Genomic DNA, 20,594 nt, shown 5'->3' on the forward strand with positions numbered 1-20,594 from the left:
ATGCTTATTAAATAATTTCAGGATGATCAGCTGATCCCTGCAGATCAGCTGGGTGGATGGGGGTTATCCATTCTCAGCAGATAGGTGATTGAGTAGAGATTTGCATCCCTGTTGTGTTACTGAGCTGGGAAGAGAGGTTTAAAGTTCTTAGCCTGGCCCAGCACCCTGATGAGGATGCAAATATTTTCCTCCCTGCTCATCAGATTAGTTATCTGGTGTGTGATTTGTAGCTCAGCTCTACCATGAAGAGACACACTGCATTTTTTTCTACTCTTGTAGCAGAGGCTTAAGCAGGCCAGTTTCTGTTTCACTCTACCCCACCAGATTTTCCCTTTCCCCTCCCAACTGACACTTAATATTATGTGGCTTCTGGACAGAGGCAGCCCATCCACAAGGCAGGGTGAAGCATCTGCCTCAGGCAGTGGAAATGTAAGAGGTGGTGTTCTGCCTGCCACACTGCTTCCACTGCTGTGAGGGGGGCATTACAGTGTGCCATTGGGGAGAAGCTGAATGGCAAGGCTTGAGGAGTGTCCCAACTCCCGCCAGGTTTGGTGGCAGCCAGGGTATGGTGGTAGCAGACATCAGGGTGGGGACACAGTGGGAGGAAGAACAATTTCTGTTTCACCTCATGTGCCAAAATGGGGTGGGCTGCCCCAGCCTCTGAGCAGCCTCTGTCCTCACCAAGCTATCTTGTTTTTTGTTTTTAAATGTTTTGCACTTTTCATTATCCTCATCTGTTTATTTATTTGTATGCCACTTCCCCATAAGATTGCGCTCAGAGTGCCTCACAACGTCAAATGTACAGTATAACAATTCAAGACATTAGAAACAATTATAATAATCATATTGATAAGTACAGAAAAGCAATCCATACAACGTTGTGTAAAACAATACAAATAATCTATAACCTACGGTAATGCAACAGTTTAAACTAAACAGCGTTGCATAGAACAGGACAAATTCATTGAACTGAAACTAAACAGAAGAGAAAATGACAACAGTACAAAAATAGCATGGCATAGTGGTTAGAGTGTCCGACTAGGATCTGGGAGAGCAGGGTTCCAGGCATGAAGCTTGCTGGGTGACCTTGGGCCAGTCACTGCCTCTGAGCCTAACCTACCTCATAGGGTTGTTGTGAGGCTTGAATGAGGATGGGAAGAACCATGTACGCTACCTTGAGCTTCATAGAGGAAAAGGTGAGAGATAAATGCAAATAATAATAACATATTTCTGTTTTGTACTTCTGCACACCCGAGCATGGTGTTTCACAGGGCCTCCATTTTGGCTGCTGTCCTCTTGGTACTCAACCACCTGAGCTCAGTATTACTAGGGAACATACAAAGTACTGTACAGTGGTACCTCAGGTTACATACGCTTCAGGTTACAGACTCCGCTAACCCAGAAATAGTACCTCAGGTTAAGAACTTTGCTTCGGGATGAGAACAGAAATCGTGCTCCAGCGGCGCGGCAGCAGCAGGAGGCCCCATTAGCTGAAGTGGTGCTTCAGGTGAAGAACAGTTTCAGGTTAATAACAGACCTCTGGAACGAATTAAGTACTTAACCCGAGGTACCACTGTATTACATTTTCCCAGGTACCAAGCAGTCTGTAACCTTGAGTGGAAATGTGTAACAAAGTGCTTTTTTGAACTGGTAAAACTAATTGTGAATGTGCAGAAAAGCCCATGGTATGTTTCAGCTGTGATCAGATTGTAAAATCATTTCTGACAGCTGCTCTCGTCTCTCTGAACTGTCATCACCACACAAAGTACCTGTTGCTTCAGATTCCTTTGTCTATATTCAGAGTTCTCATAATAGAAAGTTGCTCTCATAATATAAAAGTTGAAGGAAAATGGGAGGGAAACTTGAAACATCAGTTATATAATTTATAGTCATCTTAGGTTTCTGAATTGACATGGGAAATAGGTGAGGACCAGTGTGGTGGTATGATTCAAGTGTCTGTCTGGAATCTGGGAGACCAGGGTTCAAATCCCTGCTCAGCTACAAAGCTCCCTGAGTGACCTTGAGCCAGTCACTGTCTTTCAGCCTAGCCTACCTCATAGGGTTATAGTGAGGATAAAATGGGGAGGGGGAAATTCAGAAAACACAAACAGGATGTGAGGCCAAATGGCAGTGAAATCCTTGGAGTACACATAGAGTTAGCACAGATTCTGCCTCTTTCAATTCATGGCTATTTTGCTTTGCAGTTTCGAATTTTCTTTATACCTGGGTGTGCATACATGTGTGTCTGCACACACATGTATTCATCATGCCACTGATCTAATCCATGAAAGATTTTGTTGCTGTTGCAGCTATCATCTACCTTACTGGCTGATATTTCATAGTTACACATTGCCACCTGCTGACTGCTGCTGCAGTAACTCACACAGAAGACTTGGATTCACTTCTTTGCTCAGAAGGTTGGATGGTGCTGAGGGCTCAAAAGGGGCCAAAATTAACACCAATGTCTCAACAAATGAAACTGATCTGTAGAAAATGTAACTTGAAAAAAGAGACATTGCACATACTTTTGTAAACCAGGAAATCTTTAATAAAAATACATTTTTAAAAAGAGGGGCCAAAATTCAAGACTATTCCACATATTTTGGGTGATTAGTGCTAATGAGTGGCAAAACAGGAAGACCTCAGAAGTTTGTAAGCTTGAAAAGATAAGTGTCCAACCTTCTGGCCAGCAGCGTTTAGCTTTTGTTTTTGAAGCATGGTCATAATAAGCCGCCCTGTATAATTAAACAAAATCCTGTTTGGGCCTCCCAAACCAAAGCCCAATTCTACTACTAAGGAGATCAAAGGCAGAGGCTTCAAAATCGTCCCCTGGTGGCCCTACAAGTTCTTGAAGACAGCAGAGATCCACAACTAGGGACCCACCAAATGCAGCTCCCCAGATATGCAATATGACATACAGTACTAAGGACTTGATTCCCCCTTCATTTTTTTTACAAACAGTGCTGCTTTATGTTCTATTGGGAGTTGGAACCCTGGGACCCAGAGTGGCACCAAAACTAGGAGGTTGCAGTACTGGCACTAATCAAGTTGACTGTAATTTGTTTTAATTGATTTTAGTGTTGTATTTTGAAATGGTGGTGACTCACCCTGGGTCCTTATGGTGAAGGGCAGGTGAGAAATCAAACAAATCACCACCACCACAACCACTTCAAGTCTCAGTCATACATCCAATTCACACTTCACTGTTTGGATAGTGACAAATTAGCAGGCCGCCTCCCAGCTTAATGAAAAGAAACCAAAACTGCTGTAGAAATCACAATGCTGGCAGAACATCTGCACTTAGGCTGTAGAAGCAAGAAGTCTGAAACCACAGAATATATCATAGTTTATTTTGGGTTGGTCCCCCCCCCCCGTAGGTGAAAACCTAATTTGTCTGATAAAAGAGGAGTCTGACGACATAGGCTGTTGCCTAAGAAAACTCATGCCACACAAACAAGCAACACCCCCAAATAGTTTCTAAAGTGTAACCCACTTTTCTTCCTCAAATTTAGTCAGGTCAGGAAGGGTAATAGACCTCTCCTGGTGCTGGAGTGGCCTCAACAGGCCAGCCTTTGTGAGTCATGCTTTTGCAAAACAATGTTTGAGACTAGCCCATGGCTCCAGAGAACCCTGCTAGCTAGTCATGTGTTTTGCATTACACAGTGACATCTCACACCATTGCTCTAAACCAATGGTTCCCAATTAGCTAATTACTGAGGACACCCTATTTTTCAAAAGCCAAGCAACAGTCTCCCTACTTTTGAAAATTTAGATAACTCTATGGTAAGTTACCTGTGCAAAGCAATTTTTTGAAGAAAATGTGAGGTAGCCCCTAATAAGCAAAGGATTTTAGTATACTCTAAAAAACAGACCATAAAATTTGTGATATCACCACAAATTGCCTATCCCCAGACAGCAGGAAAAATTTGTCTCCATTGCTCCACTACAACTGAATAAATGAAAAGCAATTGTGTCCCTAACGTGCAAGTGTTCTGTTTGCAGCAGGCTTTTTATATGAGAGTATAATAATAACAACTATAATTTATTATTCATACCCCACCCATTTGGCTGGGTTTCCCCAGCCATGCTGGGGATTTCAATAGTATTCAAACATGCTATTCCTTACTTGTAATCTGAGATGCAAAACTTAGTAGCATATGGTTCCGCTGAGGGATCTTGCACCTTCAAGACATAGGTGAAGGCTTGGTCAGGGCTTGATAAAGTATTGGTGAAGGCTGAGTAGAAAACAGCTGGAATTTTGTAATGTTGGTAATAGTAGAAGTAATAATAATAATAATAATAATAATAATTTATTTATTTAGTCCTCCTGTGCCCAAGTTTCATCCCTGGCTTAAAGAGATTAATTGGTTTAATATGGTACTGTACATATTTGGAGTGAGGTTTTTATTCTTGCTGATTACCCAATAGGAACAACCAACTTTTTAATTTATTAGGATTCTGCCGTACATCTGTTTCCTTCCACCCCCAAATGTAGCCACATAGCTTCCCACAAAAAAACAACAAAAACTGGTATTTAGCGGCTGATATATCATGGTGTTGAAAAGAAAGTATGTGGTACCTCAGGTTACATATGTTTCAGGTTACATATGCTTCAGGTTACAGACTCCGCTAACCCAGAAATATTATCTCGGGTTAAGAACTTTGCTTCAGGATAAGAACAGAAATTACATGGTGGCGGAGCAGCGGCAGCAGGAGGTCCCATTAGCTAAAGTGGTGCTTCAGGTTAAGAACAGTTTCAGGTTAAGAACAGACCTCCAGAACGAATTAAGTTCTTAACCTGAGGTACCACTGTATCGCCCAGCCCTAGCACTAAACTACATCATCAGAGGGTGAGCTGTTGTGCTAATCATAGTGGGAATTTGCTAAGCTAATTCCTGTGTTGGACTTCCAAGATGAGTCATGAATCCCAAATTCATAAGGCAAGATTCACTGAAAACCCCACCTACAAGCAGTGGGAGGGCCCTCAAAACTTGATAGCCGTTGAAAGCAATTGGAAGTTATTTTCAGTTAAAAAATAGAGAGCAAGGGGAAGGAACCCCTTACATTTTTTAAAATAAGCACGTGAGCCGTTTGCCCTCTTTCCCCCCATTCCCCTCCAGTCACAAGAGCTGAAAAACTGTGCCCTATATCAGTTCACTTGCCATCTAGCAACTCTTTCACCAAGTTTTCCCCCTGCCAGCAAGCAGGCACTGGATATCAGCAGAGGCTGGGTGATCTGTGGAAAGCTTTCATGGTGCAGTTAACAAGATAAGTGAGTCCCTGTTAGGGGATGGTGCCGCGGACCCCCTGGGTGTGTTCCTTGGACCCCTAATTGGGAACCACTACTTTAAACAATAACTGTGTGTTAGTTATTACAACGGCTTGCTGCCATTTGCTTCTAATTGGTTTTCCCATTTGCTGACATGAGCCCTGGGTGAAATGGGCCTCTCCGCCTTGCCTGAGCCCTCTATCCTGTCTGATGGATTCTCCCATGGGAACGAGAGGGAGCAAGGTATTTGCTAAGCCTAGCAGAGCCTATCTATCTCACAGCTACACATCCCAGTGTGGGTCACGTGAGCCTAACTGGCTGGTGCCTGTCGGTGGGCATAGTGCCACTACAGCACCTGAGGATGAGTGTGCAGTGGGTGACTCTGCAGGGCGTTTTGCTCGTGGGTGTGTGGAACAAGATTTCAGGTGGTGGCAGTGGAAGCGTTGCTCAGATAATTTCAGCTTTGGCAACAAACAAAAAATTTCTTCCTGGAAGTGCAGACATTGCTTGAGTGAATCCTGAGCAAGATGTTCTAGGGAGCCATCATAATTTTAATTGTTTTATATCCGGATTATTTATTGTGCTTAACTTAACAGAGTACAAATTTAACCTATATAGATTTGCATGTTCTCGGTTGCTTTTTATGTCCATATTTCTGGTCTGTGAGTGTAATGAATCGATTCATTCATTCATTCATCATAATTATCTGTAGGGTTCATATATTTTTTCATGAGTTATCATGGCAGTGGTTGAAAAGCCTAGTAGTTGTTTTTTTAAAACAAGACTGGAATACAGCTTGAGGGTTTTAAAAAATGCTTTATCTGCCACCTCATGGATGAAAAAGGTTCATCATAACCTTGAGCCTTCGAGTGTTTTTCTGAAGACTCTTGTAGCACCAGCACTCCCATTCCATGATGCATAGAAACTGCGCTGTGCACGTGTTGAATGTGGACTGTGTGAAGCCGCCCCGTCAAGGAAGCTCGGACATCCCACTGCCAAGAAGCCTGTAAAGCTTCAGACGTTTCCTACCCGCGGCGGGGCTGCTCGCCTTTCTGCTGCCTGAAACTCATCCTTATTCACCATCCCCGGGTGAGACGAGGGCGGGCGCGGCGCTGCAAAAAGGGGCACAGCGCGCCAGAATGATCCGAGCCTCCACCTCGGCAGATCTGCAGGGCCAGCGGCGCCCACGTGTACCGCGGGGTGGGAGAGAGAAGCAGAGTAAGCGGGAGTCCATATAAGGCGAGGCGGGGGCGGGGCTTGAGGTCGGAGCGACGCAGGCGCTAGCCAATGGAGGCTTGGCCAAATGTGCCCGCTCCGGAGAGCGCGTCTGGTGGCTGCTTGCAAAGTTGCGAGCGAGCCGAAGAGCCCGGAGTGCAGTTGGCCGGTGGGGAGCGCGGGTGCCTCCGCTGCCGCCATGGGAGCTGGTGAGTGAGAGACGTGGGGGGCTGTCTGCCTGGGGGCCCCTTGGAGGTATCGCCTGCCTGGGCTCGGAGCTGGTTGGCGAGGCGCCCTCCGGGTTATTGCCCCCTTGGAGAGCCGCTTTGGGCGCTGCTGCCGCCTGCCTCCCTATCAGCCCTCTGGGACACCGAGGCCTCGGGAGGATGAGAGGACGGACCTGACCGGCCTCAGGAAAGATTGGGGCTGGCACCCCGCCCGGTCCCAAGGGATCTCCCCCGCCCCCCCCCCGTGGGGAGAGGCCGTGAGGACTAGACACTCCGGAAACAGAGAGGCGTTTTCTTCTGTGTGGGGGTCTGGTTTGTTTGGCAGGGCTTAAGCTGAACCCTTCCTCACAACCGGCATCTCTCGTGAGTGTTAAGGAGGCATGGGAAGGAAGAAATGGAGGGCGCCTGAGCGTGTGCAGAGCGCCTTCCCTGCAAGCCGGGGTTTCAGAGAGAGAAAGAGCGTGATAGCGATTTTCAGGGGTCGTAAACATGCCCAGATAAAATGCTGGTGGCTGCTTGGCAGATACTTGGGATGCCTTTGTAAGCTGGTTTGCCTTGCTGCTCTTAAATAATCTGTGTAATAGGGTGCGTAACTGGTGTTTTATACATAATAACAGTACTTGTTAATGATAGTACCGAAAGGAAGTTCTGATTTGCACAGCACATAAACGATGGAATTTACTGTCACAAGATGTGGTGAAGGCTACCAGCCTGGATGCTTTCTGAGGGGATTCGACAAATAAATGGAAGATAAGAGTAGCAATGGCCACTTGTCATTATGGTTGTTTAATATCTCCAGGACTGGAAAGCCTGTGACTTTGAATATAACTTGCTGGAGAATAATGGCCAGAAAAGGCTACTGCCGTCGTGTTGTGTGGGCTTCTTTTTGGGCACTGTGAGAAACAGGATGCTGGACTGATCCTTCTTCATAAGTTATTATATTAGCTTAATTGTAATTGCTGAGTTTTGAAGTATTACCCGTTCAGGCAGCCAAATAGGGTGTTATAAAGGAAAATGTTTTGCTATGAGTCTTTTGACTATCTTAAATAATCAGGGCACACATATGCCTTGCTAATTTGGGAATTTGTATGTGCTTGTGGTGTTTGAGCCCTGACAGTTCACATGCGTACCATGCTGGTCTTACACCCATGCACATCTCTCCCAAAGATAGTAGTGAGCTCTGCTGTCAGTGCAGGTTGGTGGTGGGAAAAGTTGACTGATTTCTCCAGGAATGCCTTCTGTCCTTCCAGTATAGTTGGGAACTTGGAATTTTGCTTGTGCATCTAGCCCCAAATTAATACAAAGTCACTGACCACCACAGTGTTGTTGTCAAAGGAATACTTTGCTAATTCTTCTTACTGGGGTTACCAAAATGGAAAATGTATCCCAAGTCTACCCTGATATTGAACCCCAGTACTATAGCATTTTAGGGTGCCATATATGCTATTATTCTTGTGGTTCAAGATTGCCATATGGTCTACTGAACAAATGTTTAAAGTGGGGATTTTCAGATTCTCCAGAATCCTTTCTGAAATACAAATGCTGGTGTCCTCTGAGGAAGATTTATCACTCTGGATTAAATGGAGGCATGTGACAGCTTTCTGAGTGAAGGTGAAGCCAACACTCTTTGCTCTAACATCTGTGCAAACTCAAAAGGTTTGGGTTGGAGGAGAGTCAAAGTGTCTAAACAGTGGATCCCCCCCCCCCTCGCCGCACTGTTTTGAAGCAGTTTCACAGCAAAACCAGGAAATGGAGTAATGGTGTCCTGTGACCTTTTATTATATTTAGGAGAGAATGACAATGGTTCTTTTCCTAATAGAGAAACAAAGGGAAAATGTTGGATCAGGAGTTTTGAATAATGCCGCAACAGCCTGGTTGAGGGGTCAAAAGGGACAGGACTTTTATTGAGTTGTCAGATTCTTCAGCCTGCTGAGGGGGTATCTGTGAACCTGGATACTAGGTTGCGGTTATGAATTTGAAGAGCAGACAAATGCAAGCAACTGCAACTCTTAATACTGTGGTGGTAGGAAAGATATATTGTTTTGCTGTGTGGAGCTTTCAAATAACAGAGGAAGTACCGAGGTTTTTCCTGGCTTTGGGAGCTTTTTACAGGAAAAGATGTGAAAGTTTTCTGTCCTTTCAAAAAATGCAGAAATATTTTTTCTTTCTTTTCATATGTACACTTGTCAGTTAAAAGAAATATGGGGGAGATGGAGGGAACTCCCTGTTTTGTTGGCACTGGATTGGCTTGGAAAGTCAGATTTTCTCTCTATATATATTTTTGACCCATTACAGTCGTACCTCAGTTTACATATGCTTGAGGTTACATACACTTCAGGTTACAGACTCCGCTAACCCAGAAATAGTGCTTCAGGTTAAGAACTTTGCTTCAGGATGAGAACAAAAATCGGGCTCCGGCAGCACGGCAGCAGCAGGAGGCCCCATTAGCTAAAGTGGTGCTTCAGGTTAAGAACAGTTTCAGGTTAAGAACGGACCTCCAGAACGAATTAAGTACTTAACCTGAGGTGCAAATACCATGTATAAAGGATAGGGCTTTCTTGGCAGTGACAACCTAGTTATGGAATGCACTCTTCAAAGAGGATCACCTGGCACCAGCACTGCTATCATTTTGGCAGCCAGACTTGTAAATAAACCCACAAAAGTTGCTAGTCTGTAAAACCTTTTTTAAAAAACATTACCACCGTGCTGCAGACTGGCAAAGGGGATGGAGATAGTGCTGTCCCTCCTGCAGTAACCCACCACACTTTTGTGCTAGGTACACAGGAGGGAGAGACAGAGCACTTTGTGCCTCCTCCACCAGCCTGCACACCTATCTGCAAGCAATTCCATGCGTATTCCTGCATCCAGTTCCTTCTTACCTCACCTCTGGCTACCAGGCTGGTGTTTAAATGCAAAGCACTCCCTAATTAAAAATAAATACTCAGATGTTTTAATAGATTTTATTGACTTAATTGTGCAAATTGTAGTCTCTTTTAAATTTCATCTGCTGTTTAATTCATCTGCCTAGAATTTTGGTATGATGGAAGGGTGGTATTGAATCATTTGAATTTAATGAATAAAGTCCCATTTGATTACTGGGACTTCTGTAAATGTACAATTGATCAAAATATAATTAGACAAATTAGTTTATCATTTTTAGCAATTATCTCCTTGCTGAGAGGTAGAGCAGAATTACTGGTACTTTTGCATTTGGGAACTGAGACTGAAGAGAGGGTCTATGAGTTCATAGTACAGTGAAGATTTAAAGCTAGTTTTCCTGGGTCAAGTCTGGCTGGCTTTGTGTGCCCTTTTGAAATAGCCTGTGAAACATCCTTCATAATCACCATTTGTTTGTAGCTTTAGCAATATTGTGTTTCTGTTGTGGGTGATGCCTGTACTGCTGCTTTATCTTTTTCATTGGAAAACTGGTTTGTTCATCTGTGGAGAACACTTAAAATGGCAAGGCTACTTATTCTGCAAAATGTATATGCACAGCCACTTGATCTCACCTTCCATTCACAAGCAATTTTCCAGTTGAGTGGCTGTAGTTGAGGTTTGCAGCACCTGTGCTGGGATGACTGGTTTAAAGAATACGCCATTTCTATGGATCATGGAGGTTCTTCTTCCATCATTAGCTTGAGGTATCAGTCTCACAAAACTGTTACATTTCGAATTCCCTAAGATTTTGGCAGTCCACAGACAGATTGCTCTGATCTGCCACATCATGGATTGGCAAGATTAACCCCTGCTTAGACATACAGATGTATTTTACTGGGAATTAGAAGCTGTGATGGCTTTAAGTGACTCATGATGGTGTGATGATAGCATTTGACTCTGATATCTTATTTTTTAAAAGGTTTGATATTCCAGTGTGATATGAGAAATCAGCATTCAGAATCAGTGACCTTTTATGCGTGCTTGTGAAAGGAGACCTGCAAGCAGTGGCTGTCTCTAATTTCTGTGTTTGCAAAGTGTTGAGTGTTAAGATTGTTGGAAGATGAGCTGAAGAAGCCTCTTGTTCTTTTACACCTGAAGCATTGTTGTGGGAGAAGTGGCAACCCTGCATCCTTCCTTCAAAATAAGGGTTTCACTCGCACCCGCTGTCAAGTCCTCTTTAGAAGTTTGCATTCCTTCAGGACTGGCCCCAACAATGGGCAGATTGAGGCAGTTGCCTCAGGTTGCAGATGCTGGAGGTAGCATGATGGCAGCAGCCTTCCCTGGCCATTTCTTCTCAGAATCCTCTCGGCTGAGTCTCCTGGCCATTCCCATCCTCCACATTTAGGGTGCTGGAAGCAGCAATGGTTGCTGTCCTGGGCTCTCTTTCAGTCTTGCCTCATCAACTTCTCCCAGTACATCACAGAAAGTGCCATTGGGAAGGCCTGTGATCGAGCTAGTAGGAAGAGAGGCGGCCAGGCCAGGCCATGCTCTCCAGAAGGTTTCTTGTGTGTAGATGCATTGCTTTGCTCCTGCTATGTATTCTGGCACTGCTGCTGCATTGCAAAATCTATTTGAGTGAGAAGCATCAGGCGTCAGATGGAGCAGTGAGCAAGCCATAGTGAAATATTGGAGGACAGAGTTGCGCGTGTTGTGTGTGAACTGTCGTACACCCCTCCCTAAGCTAACCTGCTGCTTTCAAGTATGTTGAATGATGCTGTCCCATCACCAGTATGGAGGCAAGATTCAATTGTCAGCCCAGGTAGCTGCTGTACATGGAACTGGGGTTTGTATGTGCGTATCTTGTTGTTCACCTCCAGCAGCAAAATGTCCTGGGCTTCTATACACATTCTTCTAACTTCACCACATTTGCAAGATTAGGATGATAAGGTTGTTGGATCTGGCCACAGGGCTGGCCCAGGACATTTGACAGCCCTAGACAAAACCGAAAATGCTGCATGGCGATGCATGCACACTGCTGTACACACACACACACACACACACACACACACACTCTGTCTGCGGTGAGCAAGGGACTAAAAAGAGGTGTGCGGCAGGCAGGCATTTGTGTGGGTGTGCAGGCAGATCCACTGTCCCAGGCAACCGCCTCACCCCAGCTCTTGAGTACCAGTTTTAGGATACTATTTCCCTTCTCCCATTTTTCACCCCACATACATCTTCTTGCCTGTAGAGTTAAGCACCCCACCACATCTGTTTAGGGGGATTGATGACCAAAGTCTGACAAAATCACTTTTGCTCTGTGACCTTTCTTGCTGGTGCAGTGCAGCTGTCGTCTTGTGCTGAACTGTGAGAAACAGTCACTTCAGTATGAGCTCACATTTGCCATTAGCATAATTTCCTTAGAGGGAAAAGCAGAAAGATCTCCTTAGACTCCATAAACCAGGGCTGGGGAACCTGAGGCCCTCCAGATGAAGTTCTGTTGCATGGACAGTGTTCTGCCCATTAACTACCAACACTTTCTAGTGAAAGTGCTGTGCACTTTTTATCTCTTGATCCTGTAACTACGATTCAGAAATAAGCGGGTCTTACTCCCATAGAAGTGTGCAGAACATTGCAGACAGGTAGTCTTCAAGCGCATGATCTTGCCTTGTGTCCTTGCATATATGTACAGAGAGCTAAACAAAAATCTACGCATCTAACTGTAGCTCCTTTCTCTCCTAGCAGGAATAGTTTTGTAGTGATGGCTGTGGAATGAAAGGTTTTGGATTTTGCTCTTAGTATAAAGTGCGTGTTTATTTGCACATTGAGATGTTTTAATTGAAATAGTAGCAACCAAACAGTGTGCATATTTGTATGGAGGGAGAGTACATGGATTACAGAATAGGAAATGTGATTTAAATCATTTTGATCTTTTCTGGAAAGTTCCTTGCAGCTTGTCTTGAGAGGAGCCAGTAACCCTAGAATGTGAGGGCAAGGATGATGCTCAGAAGAAGCTGTGCAGGATGACTTGTGTAACATGCTTCCACAGTACCATAAGACCCTATTGTGTTGTGTGTTCCCCTGGGAGAGCCCAGCCCTGCAAGTTTGTATCGATATAGATTCCAAGAGGTTGTGTTGTCTCAGTGAAGTGCTTCCTTTCTGCTGTTTTGTGTCAACTGTAAATCTCTAGGCTCTTTGCCAAAGTATTAGCCTGAATCTGCCCTGGCCTACTGACAGGAGGGAAAGGGTGTTAGCTAGCTAGCTGGATTGCTTTATATTCCTGTTCATATCACAGCTTGGAGCAGCAGAGAGCCAGCTTTCTCTCTGTGTGGTAGGGTTTTCCCTCTTCCAAGAGTCTCATAGCAGAGTGAACTGGGAAATGATACCTCTGTCAGTTAGATCCTTTGCTGCTGTTAGAAATAACATATTTTCTGTTTGCATTTTGTTTTCTATTTTATTTTAAATAGTCAAACTTTACACTTCTGGGGAGCAGGATAAGAAAAATTTAGTAGAATTTTCCTTCTCTGGAACACATTTTTAAACTGGTTCCTCATTTAGCTTTTTTCTGTATCCTAGAATTGACATTTCTGTCTTGGGGCCAAGCTACACATGGCATTAATCACTTGGTTTTACACTGAGTGCAGGATTTTTCTTGTAGAAATGTCTAGTGTGGTATTCTGATGGGGACCCTGCAGTGGGCTATGGGTGGGGCAGGGTTTTAGCTTTCTCTATAATAGGATATTTTTCTCTGTGCAAATTGCACATGTGGGGCTCCAGACGTGATCTGTGACTCCAGGGTGTGGCAGAGGGTGAAGAGCCCGCTCCCAAGTCCTGCTCAGAATTAGGTCCCCCATACTGACTGTTTCTGCAAGAAACACCCCCCCCCCACACACACTCAAAAGGCAAATAAGTTGACTGGCCTCACATATCTGTTTAAAACTGTTGTTCTTTTTTTAAAATTGTATTTTGCATTACTGTGACCTGCCCTGTATCTTTTTGGTGAAGGGCAGGTGAAAGTAGTAGTAATAATAGTTGTTATCATTTAGATTATTATTATTCTGGTTGTTGTTTCTATATTTATACCCCACCTTTCTACCTGATGGGACTCAAGGAGGCTTACATATAAAAATGAGAACTGCTAAAAACATAGAAAAAAACAATTAAACATTGTTAGAAGTAAAACTATATACGTATATAAAATCTATTTAAAACCATACAAATAATCCCAATAAAAGTTTAGTCCTTATTGTGCTACTTCCGGCCTGCTATGGGATCAAAGTGGGAATTAAGCACTTTTTTCTTTTCTTTGGGTAGTGCCTGAATAACTTAGGTTCATGGGAACATAGGAAACCACCTTAGTCAGACCATTTGACCATCTAAGTCTACAATGTCTGGCCATAATTCTCCAGGGTTTCAAGCACTGAGTCTCTCTCTGCTTTATGTGGAAATGCTTGGGATCAAATAGGGGATCTTCTGCATTCAAAACAGATACTCTAGCATTGAGCTTTGGCCTTTCTCCAGTACCCAATGTCTTGGCTCAATTCTTTTCACCGCTTGTCACTCTTGTGAAACTGCCTCACAGTTGGGGCTCCTTGGTTACCTGTGAGACACATGGCCTTTCGACAAAGAGAACTAGAGCTTTGTCCTCAAGCTAAGCAAGTGCTGGAATTCCATGTGCAAGCCAAGGCTGAGGATGCACCGGTTTCTTTTCCTCTGCAAGCAGGTGCCCCTCCAGCCCCAAGCCTAGCTAGGCAAAGGTCAGGATTGCTGTTCCTGCCTCTGAGCCAGTGACCTACTTTGTAGATGGGAGAGCTGTATATGCTTGTGTGTCTGTGTGTTCCGCTCCCTCCGGAGTGAGAGGAAAGCCAGACATGGAGGACCCACCCCTCATTATTAATGTCTGCAATCCAAGCTGTTGGTTTCTCACAGTTTTCTGCTTAAGATTAAGAACTCTTTTACAAGAGTCTTCACCAAGACTTCCTCGACTAGGGAACAGAAGCTGTCCTCGAATAAGCACAGAAATTTCCGCACAGACTAGGATAGCCAGGTGCCATGGAGGAAAGGGCTCAGATAACCTTAGATAATTGTGTAGGAGGGAGCTTTGAAAAAAGCAGCATTCCTCATTTTTGAAGTACGGTGACCTTGCAAGAAGCATCTGCTGAAATCCAGAGAGAAAGAGAAAGCAGTTTCTCAGTACAAAGAGGCAGGGACTAGTGGTTACTAGTAGGAAACAGAAAACATTGCATAATAAAGTGCTCTTGCTTTTGGGACACTGAAAATTATTCTCTGGTTACATTGAGGCCAATTGTTTTTAGCATTGTATCATCTATGGTTGTCAACTTGTTTCCCCCCCTTTAATCTGACAAGTTTCTTGCCAACCAGAAGGAGCTCAACAGGTGTCACTTTCCTGGATCTCAAAATATATGTGCAGCAAAAAGGCCCCACCCCTTTGGTGGTGGTAGTCACAGAATGTTTTGTCAGTGACAGCGGAGGGAGCCATCAACCCTATTTGCAATTTCATTGAAAGGTGATCCAGTTGTGGACTCACATTTTCCACTTTTAGGACACGTGCAAACTTTCAAATTGAATCAGACCTAGGAGCAATAAGTTCTTCCTATTTATTTCTAGAGAAACCAGCTGTATGGCAGAGCAGTGATAAGGTGGCTCTTGTGACAATCAATCACTTCCCTTCCATTTCCTTATCAAGCTGTGCAGTTTACTAATTAGCTGGTCCTTGTACGATGCTTCTAAACTGTCATTATGTTAGGTGGGATTCAACCACATACCAGTAAATTTGGATTAAAGCTGACTTGGAACTCTTGTACAACAAGCCTACTTCCCCCAAAAGATCAGAGTGTTTGTGATAAGGAAAGTAACCGTAAAGTCCACTGGAAAGTGTGAGATAACTCTTCCTTTGACACAATGTCATTTTTCCTCCCTAGAAATAAGTCAGAATGAATGCTCATTACACAGCCAAGGTTGTCTATTCTCCTTGTAAACAGGGTGAATACTCAATAAACAGGTCATTCGAAAACACATATAGAACCACAGAGTTGAAAGAGGTCTTGTAGTCCCTCTAAGCTTAACACAGGAAATCCAGAGATGGAGCATCCTTAACAGATGTTCATCTTTGGCTTGAAGACCTCCAGTAAAGAACAGTTCACCATCCCTCCAGGTAACTGTCAAGATCCTGTAACCTTCAATAAGTTTCTTCTGATATCAAACCAAAATCTGCTTGTAACTTAAGGTGATTGGAAGAAATCCTGTTCTCTGGGCAGCAGAGTACAAGTCTTTGCCCTGTTTTGTGTGTCAGTTCTTCAAGAGGTTGAAGAGTACTATTATGAGTCTCCCTCCCTTCATGTCTTCTCTCCTCCAGGCTAAAGGTACCCAGTCCCTTCATAGGATTTCTTTTCCATACCACTGGCCATCTTTGTTGCTGTCCTCTGGCCCTGTTCCCATTTGTTTATACCATTCTTAAAGTGCAGCACCCAAGACTAGACACTGTGTTCCAGATGGAGTCTGACCAGTGCAGAATAAAATGGACCTCTTAATCCTGTGACTTGTAATCTGTGGTACAAGGGCACTCCTCACTGTTACCCAGAACATGCTTCCATAAAAAAATAAAATAGGTTTTTATTAAGGCATCAAATAAACATTTAAATACAGGTGCTTTAATAATAATAATTGTTTGACTAAAACCTTCAGGGAGATGAGAATATCCACACTGGAGCTATAACCAGATACCTGTGTCAGTAGAGGAGCAAAGGCAGGGAGAAGCACAAAGCAGGAAAACCCACAGTGACTGTTGGAGGGAGGGTTTGTCTTAGTTCTTAATGGGTGTTGCTCCATTTGGGTTTGGGTGGGGTGGGTGCCCCTGTACCCAATCCCAACTACATGAAAATTTTAAATTTCTCACTGGATCTCTCTGGGCAACGCTCCCTTCGTTGGCTGTCAACATTTAAAAATAGCTTTTCATTGTGAACCTGGGAGTGACCTTTCCAGACAGTGGGATGGTTCCTATATTCTCTTGTTCTGGCCACTTTTTGCTATTTTTTTTAAAAAATCCTGCTTTTCAGTCATTCTCTTTTCTCCTCCATTTGCCATTTTTCTGTGTAAGTGTAAATAAGTATAAAGCAAACTGCTACAGCTTAAACTCAGTCACATACTGCATAGTGTCCTGTATTTACTGTATCTAGGCACAGTGATTTAACCATCCCCTGCCTCCTTAAGAACAATCCAGGGTCCCAAGTCAGCCTCCCTTCCTTTCCTTGACCTAGGAGAAACCCTGTTGCAGGCCTGCATTAGGAGCCTTGCCAGGGAGTTGCATCAAACCCTGCTAAAAGTTGCTGACACCTGCGAGGAGCCTGCATTTAGTTAACAAGGATTCAACAGACAGCGCATTGTGGAATTTTGGAATACTTTCCAAAGAGCAGTGAGCTGATGGACAATGTGGAGGAAGTAAGAGCCCAGAGGGAGAGAACTGGGGCCTTGCGGTAAAAACGTTGGATGCTGCCCAGAAACTTTAAAATCTGCCTTTTGAAATCATTGAAAACTGAAGAGCACAGTTAAGTGCTCACGCTTCACTGATTTCCACAGGACAAGTTCAGCAGGAAAAAGTCAAGCTGTAGATTTGCTTTCTCTTTCCTCCATGGGTAGTTCTGTGGCATTTTCTGCTGTCATGATGTGATGGGGGAGGTTCTGTGGCTGTTGAATCTACTGCGGTCTCTGGCTGTGGGTCTAAGGGCAGAGAGTGTCAGGCGTGTGACGGAACGGGGAGGGAGAATTGATGGGTGATGAATTCTGGGGGAGGAACGTTGGGATTAGAGCCGAAACCAGTTCTATCCCTACTTAGTGCCCCAGATGAGTCACTCTTCCTGTGCCCACACCTTTGCTGGGGATGAGTGAAACAGGGTGTTTCTTATGGGCTGTCTATTTACAAACAGTGAACGATATTTTTAGATAAAGTTAAACTTTTATTCCCTCTGGTGGATCACCCACGAGGATGAGGCGTCATTGAGCTCTCCTGACGCCTTTTGTTGGTTTGGCTTATGGTGAAGGCCTGGAGTGCTATTGAAATGGCTCCTGTTTTCTTTGAGACTATTAGTTAGTATAAATTAATGAACCCTTAACATGCTTAGCTTGATCCCAATGCACCAAGAGGTGAAAGTGTAATTAAAGTTTAGGTACAGCTTCCCTTTTATAGTACAATGCCTCTCCCCCCCCCACCCCGCTCCTGTGAGTGAATTACCCTGATACAGTGTCAAGATACTTTTCGCCTCTTGCGTATTTATTAAGTCTCCTTTTCAACTCTTATGTATTTTGTGTGAATGAGGAAAAGAGAGAGTACTGCATGTGCTATTCCTAAGTGATGTTTTGAATTCCCTTAAACAAGTTGCATCAGGAAAATTATTAGTCTCTTGAAGAAGGTGTGGGTCTAACATGTGTTTAGAGCTGTGTGTGGGTAAAAGAGCTAGTGCTGGAAAAAATGAGCTGCCAGGGAAAGGATTCAGCATCCTTGTGTTGCTGCCCCTCCTCCCCCAAGCTGGTTTTCCTTTCCTAATCTTTCTTCACCAAGAGGTTTTTTTTTAAATTAAAAATAATATTGGGGTGTAATATATATCCACATGCAATATCTTTGTTGGCTCTAAAGTTCTTCTAACTTTGGTCTTGGTGACTGGGGTCATCTGATCCCCAGTAATGGAAGGAAGCCCTTGCAAAGTTAGGACTCCCGGGTCTTTGTATTCCACTGCCCAGAGCATTCAGGTGGGGGTCCTTCAGGAAGGGCAGCTCCTAGAGATGTTTATAAGTTAACAATGATGTTTTGCATTGCCCACCATCCCTTGTGTTGTCCTAGGAGAGGAAACAACTCAACATAGCCCAGTTGGAGAAATATTCCTGAAAGAATTGGGAGGGGAGGAAGACAATATGCTACTGCATCCAGTGCATCCCACCCCAGATCATTGGAGATAGATGGCTGATGGAGAAAGAAAGTGTTGCACTCTTTCACTGAGAATCTGCAGTTGAGAATCTGCACTCTATACTTCCCCTGTCCCACCGCTGTCATTTTTCCTGTTAGTGACAGTTAATGAATGCCAGTGTGTTCTCCATAACAGGACAGATGGTAGCCTTGGTTGGGGCTTGGTTTACATTTAGAAAATGTAATGTGGGTGAAAAGGTTAACCTCCTCCTGCAGGGTCCAGATCCTCACCCCCACTCTGGCTATCTTTAAAAGATATGTAAAGACATAGGAGATTTGTGATTAGATCTCCAACATTTCATCTAGTTTAACCTTACTGTATGTTTCTTTTGGCCAAAAGTATTGTACCTATCTATAGGAGCTTACAGACTGTTACTGTTTTGGGTGGGATTGAAATGCATACTGGCAAATTTAGGTCGTGCAATTATAGTTGATTGGGAGGTCTTGCACAATAAACCTGCTTCCCCAAAAGATTGGACTTTTTTCAAGAAGGACTGTGTGAGAAAGTTTTAAGACAATAGCAGTGTGGCTGGACTTTGGTATGTAGTGCTGCAGAATACGTTTGACTGCTTCCTCTTCTCTCTTATCTTGGCTAATTCACCTAATTCCTTGTTCTGGAAAAATGTTAGGTTCCTATATAAATAGTGTGAATCCATATGAGTCTTTGTTTCACAGGTCTTAGTTCCCAAGCCTATCAAATTTTTATTTTGGGTGGACGGTCTTCTCCACTTTGGACACAGATACATTGTGTGTGTATTTATGTATGGATCTGTTTAATGAGCTTCAAGTGGGGAACACATTTGTGAGCTTCAAGTGGGGAACACATTTGTGAGGTTTTGAAGTCTGGGGATGGTATTCAACTAAATTTTATTCAGCATGGACCCACTGAAATTAATGAACCCGACTAAGTTAGGTCCATTAATTTTAGTAAATCTTAGTTGAAATCTTAGTTGAATACCACCCTGCATTTTCCAAATGATGAACCAAGGCAGTTCCATGCAGTTCTATAACATTACCTCCTTGCATTTCTGAGAGGAGCCTGCTGCAAAAGAACTTGGCCTTTACCCAGATAACTCTGTTCCTGTGACTGCCTCAGCCCACATCCCACTGATTAATGGGATGGAAGAGCTGTCTCAAGTCGGCACTCATGTAGTAATCAATGCATCCCTGGCCACGTTGGTGCACTTTCATCAGGCATGAGTGATCGGTAGTGTCATTTCACTATGGCTGTGATGCAAGCCTCTTGTTTACAGTATTTAGCAATTCTTGCTACTTGCAACTTGGAAGATGCATCATAGGAAGTGCTGTTCGGCTCTTGTCCTTGCCTGGACTGGCAGAGGTGAATTACGTGCTTCAGAGCCAGCATTTCTCTTCCTTGATTCATCCATAACCAGTCATGTTTGGCATTTGATTTCACTCTTTCCGTAGCCACATGGGGCAACAAATGTTCTACTGAGAGGGTGTCTTGGATTGATACCAGCTTAGCTGAGGCCTTTTTCTTTTTTCTTTTTTCTTTTTGGTTGGATTTGATGATCATCAAAAGAAACTGGGACTTTTGTTCCTTGAAAAGGCAAGTTGGGATGACTCAGATATTAGCAATGGTAGGAAGTCAGTGTTGGCTTTTAAAGTGCTGAGGGTTCTTCTGATGCCGTACTTATGCAAGGTCAACGTAAAGCATTACAAGATCCATGCTACATGCCCTGATTAGTTAATGTTGTGGGCACATTCATTGCTATACAATTGCTAAAGTGAAGAAGATGTGAACCAAGTTTCAGTGCCTGGATGGACGATCATTAACAACTTCAGGTAAAGCAAGGACAGCCAACATTTTTGGACCAAGGGCTGCCCTTAGCCTTGGCCAATCCTCTGGGGGCCACATGCCAATGATGGGTGGGGCCACTTTCACTTGCCCATAGCTTGGGGCAGATGAGCAGGGGCAATATTATTACTCCATCTCCAATGATCAAATGATCAGTCTTAATGACCAGGGAGGAGTGATTTGCATCTGTGTCAGGATGCTGGGTTTTACCCA

At 43.9% G+C, this 20,594-nt stretch overlaps 1 protein-coding gene across 1 annotated transcript in view; it reads left to right on the forward strand.

Annotated features, from left to right (window-relative positions):
* The first annotated feature begins 6,588 nt into the window (after nt 1–6,588).
* DENND2C (DENN domain containing 2C) overlaps nt 6,589–20,594 on the forward strand; it is a 56,515-nt gene continuing 42,509 nt past the window's right edge. The window contains exon 1 of the mRNA XM_081864905.1: nt 6,589–6,693. The gene's annotated coding sequence lies outside the window, so the exon portion shown is untranslated. The remainder of the gene's footprint in view (nt 6,694–20,594) is intronic.

This window comes from Podarcis erhardii (assembly GCF_964252035.2).
Source record: "Podarcis erhardii genome assembly, chromosome: 6".
Taxonomy (NCBI): Eukaryota; Metazoa; Chordata; class Lepidosauria; order Squamata; family Lacertidae; genus Podarcis; species Podarcis erhardii.